The sequence below is a fragment of the Peromyscus californicus genome, unplaced genomic scaffold (assembly GCF_007827085.1).
Source record: "Peromyscus californicus insignis strain IS unplaced genomic scaffold, ASM782708v3 Scaffold_12__1_contigs__length_115047231, whole genome shotgun sequence".
In the NCBI taxonomy this organism is placed as follows: Eukaryota; Metazoa; Chordata; class Mammalia; order Rodentia; family Cricetidae; genus Peromyscus; species Peromyscus californicus.
The window spans coordinates 30,860,069-30,864,596 of record NW_026294413.1 but is presented as its reverse complement, the minus strand read 5'-3'; the positions used below and the strand labels follow the sequence as shown (position 1 = coordinate 30,864,596).

Sequence of the window (4,528 nt, the reverse complement as noted above, 5' to 3'; positions counted from 1 at the left end):
ATAAGATATCTTAAGGAAATATTTTATGTGAATAACTAGACAAATACTAAGAATTTAGAGGTAAAATGTTGGTGTAATACAAATATGTATTACCTACAATTAGCAAGTGGCTTTAAAAAATGTAACTGATTTTATTCTTCTGAAAGGCACATGAATTCTTCTTGTTGCCTACTTAGGTTTGAGCTGTAGGATAGGATTGTAAGCCATTGAAACATTTTTAGAACAAAATATTAAGGGAACATTCCCAAAGTTTCTGTTTCCTTTTTTCTTTTTTCTTTCTTGTAACTTCATTTGTTTTTTTTTATTTCATAAGAGGAGAATAATTATACTAAAATATTAAAATGTTCTGAAGGAAAATATATTGTTAAATAGAAGATACAAAGTACTAAGGGAAGCAAACTATTTGTTATTAATAAAGTTTAAATGAATGTCAATGAACATTAAATGTGAATGTAAATGGATAGAAAGATGTGAATAAAATGATTCCTGGAATAACTTCTGAGGCTAGAACTATTATTATTTATCTAATGAAAAAAATTTTTAAATCATGTCATTAGAAGTAAACTTTCCGAAATACTGAAGAAACTTCTGATATGTGTAATGTGGCTAAACTATCTGGAGAATGAGAAGACTCATGGGAAACAAACTTTAAAGATTATTAGGAAAGTAGAAATGAATGGGACAAGGGAACCATATGAACTACACAGTTGAAAAAATGTATACAGTTGTACTACCTATATGAAAATTATTTCGTGGTTTATTTTACTCCTCACATTTGTTACAGTATCATTGTGTACTTTATCTGCAATACATCATCATGGTATTTCTAAACAGCAAAACCCTAGGATAATTAAACACAAAATAGAGTGAAAAACATCATTCTTTACTTCTATAAAATAATGATAATTTCAGTCTTTTTGTTGTTGTTGTTTTGCTTTTGAAACCAGAACATTTATTTTATGACTGACTGAAATTCCTCAAGATGAGCCGGATGCTGCAACAGCTGCCCTCTTGGGTTTCCGTGTTGTCCCTTCGCAGAATCCATGTCTGAGTCTTCGATAGACAATTTTCAGGTGCCTCATCCCCCCCAGTCCCGGTAGTGTTTCGTCTCGTAGCCTTGGCACTCCAATTATGCTTTCTCTTGCGCTTGGCCGGGCAGCCACACTTGCCTCAGGTCGACTTCTGAAGGTGGTAGGCCTTAGAGCCACAGCAGCGGCAAAGCGTGTGCGTCTTATTGCGACGCTTTCCCAAGGCAGACGTTCCTTTCGTCATCTTGCTTCTGCCGCGGAGGCCAAAGAGCAACAATTTCAGTCTTAATTACCATATATGTGATTAAAAACTGTTCTTAAGGTGAGAAATTCTACACTGAGTAAAGTTTGTAAAAGTGCAACAAAATTATTCAAGAAGTAATGGCCACTGGGTCACAAATGAGATGATATCCTCCACAGCCAAATCTTTTTTACAGATAAGCAGGGCCACCACTGAATTTGGATTATGCATTAGACTTACTGTGACCCTCTTAAACATTTAGATAGAATTTTAAACTAGAAATTCAGTCTTTCAGAATATTGTTTGGTGTGGACGAAACATACTATTCATTAAAGTCTCCACATGTGATGATCACAGTACAAAACTGCTGTTTTAATTGCTTAAAAGTAGCCACTGTGAAGTTTGAACAAGCAGAGTGAACACATCAGAATCAGTATCTTTGCCTACATTTCTGTCATCCTCATAGGAACCTGAAACTCACAACACCAAAGAGTATCAAGGACCTGCACTGGTGTGTGTGTGTGTGTGTGTGTGTGTGTGTGTGTGTGTGTGTGTGTGTGTATGTGTGTGTATGCGTTACAGTATAGGAAACCCAGAGCCATGTACATGTACATGCTCAACAAATACTCGGTCTCTGATGTAGAATCCTTCACAATTTGTTTCTTGAATGAATTGTTTTACAAGAAACTGATATAAGCTAATAATTTATTTAGGCCTTTGTACAGTTGTTAGAACTCATATTTTTTACTAGGTGTAAAGGTGTATGATATAATTGCTATGTTAGAATAAGGACAATAAGAAACCACTTATGCAGTCAAAGTGTGCATAGCTAGTTGGTGGGTACAAGCTCAGTGTCTCCTCCATCTCTTTTTTCCAACCGAGTTCAAGTTTTCAAAAATAGCAAATTCTCTTCTCATCACAAAAGCTTGAGGCTGCATGAATTATGGAGGCAAATGCTCCATATAAGTATAGATTAAAAAAATTACAACTCTTCAACCTGGAGAAATAAAAGTCAAGAAGGGATGTTACAAAATCCATAAATTCAAAAATATTATGAGAGAATGGAGATGAATATTTTCAGCAATGTGAGAACGTTTGAAGAGGCTGTCCCTAGAAAGTCACAAAAGACACTTTTTAGAACTAATAAAAGACACTTCCATTTTACAGAGTGAGTTGTAAAACCCTGGAACTTAAAACTCCGAAAATGATCCGTGTTGAGGATATAAATAAACCCAAAAGATGAGAGAGAAAATTCATGGCTTATAAATCTGCAACAAATTTAAGAAAAACTAGGATACAAGGCTGATATGCCTCTAAGATAGGAACTTTATTAATATTTTAAATAAAGTACAGTTTCTTTGAAGTTCTCCCAAACCTTGAACTCTGCATCTTGTCTGCTTAACTTTTCTAAACAGTGGATTATTGCAGTTCTGATTAAACAAGAAAGGCTAATCCTATTCTATCATTCCATATGAATAAATATTGGTATTTTATTGACCTTGGAATATTCTTAATAATCAGTCAGCGTTATTAATAAACTAGTTAAATATGTATTTGGCCAGGATATTTTAAAAACATAAGGCTATGTACATTTTCACTTTTATTTTGCGCTAAATTTTAAAGAAACAGAATAAGAGTTTTAATGATTCCCATGTCTATTGTTCTAGTTAACCTCATTTTTAGACAGGCACGCTGGAAAACTTTCTAGGTGTAGCTTCTGGCTCCCTTAGGAAATGCAATCTCTTAGCAAACTCTCTGAATCTCATCTAGCTGGCCCTTCTTTTTCCATGTTCTCTGAATCTTAGAATGGGAGTTGTTTTTGTTGTTGATGTTGTTGTTTTTATTTTTACAAGTATCTGTTGCGACTTGACCCCACAAGTGAATGGCTTTAAAAACTGGTAATATACAGAATAACAATAAAGTAGAGCGTATGAGATTCATTGATTACAAAACATTTCTATTTTATGCACTATTGCCTGGTGATCAATCATCTTAACATCTGATAGAGCATGACACAGAGAGACTAAATTTCCCCAATGGAAATGAAGGTCATCGCTTTCTCTCTGGCATGAAAGGATTTCCATAACATTGACTCTGGTGGCTTTTATTATTTGATCAACTATTAAGAAGACATAAGAGTTGGGGATTTAGCTCAGTGGTAGAGCGCTTGCCTAGCAAGCTCAAGGCCCTGGGTTCGATCCTCAGCTCAAAAAAAGGCATAAAGGTAGCTATTTTACCTTTTTGATAGGCACAAGTATATATATATATACTTTTGTTCAGAATATTTTCAATTAAAGATTATTACAGTAAGAGGTGCAACTCTAATCTATTTAAAAGAACCCAAGTAAATTTCTTGCTGGTGTTTCATGATGCATACAGTTCAACACAGAGACAATAGTGAGACTCACAGAGCACTGTTAACACTTTACTTCATAGTCCCTATAATACAGATTAATAGTAAAGTTTTAATTTCTTTCAGCAATAAAATGAAAATAAGGGTATCTTCTTTTGAATCTGTCATGGTAATTAAGTATAGTAAGTATTTTTCTGTGATAGAGAATATTGTCTCTCCAATTCTCTCCCTTTCTCCCTATCTTCCCCCAAACAGCTAAACGAAACATATTCAACCTCACATTTTGACTGGCACCATGATCACATTATTTCCAGAGGTATTTGTTTTATTCATGAATGCATGTAGGTAGACTCTGGTGATAAATGCATATATCATCATGCTCTCATTCTGATGCTACCTTAAGCATCCATGTATTTGCAGTAGACACTGCTGAATGAAGACAACAATTTTCCCACATTCAATTCTCCTTGCTTGGTCGCAAGTGTTCTTATGACACCCAAGTTTGAGTACAGAAAAGCTGAATTTTATGAATGGCTTTAGAATGAAAATGATTTTCAATAAACATGAGTCCTTACATGTATCAACTGCTAATACATATGCATGAATGCAGCCTGATGCAATTGAGTAGAAACTGCAAGCTCAAACACATTAAGTAAACTCATGAAAATGTAAATTAGTATTGGCTGTTTTCAGTAGATTTTTTTTCTCAGAATTTTACAATTGAATTATTTCAGAATCTTGTAATTAAAATTCTTAATTCACATCAACCTAGGAGAAAGCAAATTTTGGACTTTTATACATTGTTTTTAAAGATGTAATAGGCACTTTTATAAATGAGAAAAGAAAAATGCTGCAAAATTGTATGCCTACAAATGTTATTTTCTGTATTTGTGTGACTTACTGAAG

General features: G+C 34.0%; 1 pseudogene; it reads right to left on the bottom strand.

The window, feature by feature from the left end:
• Window positions 1-977: 977 nt before the first annotated feature.
• On the bottom strand, window positions 978-1,290 carry LOC128107856 (60S ribosomal protein L37-like; annotated as a pseudogene).
• Window positions 1,291-4,528: the final 3,238 nt, after the last annotated feature.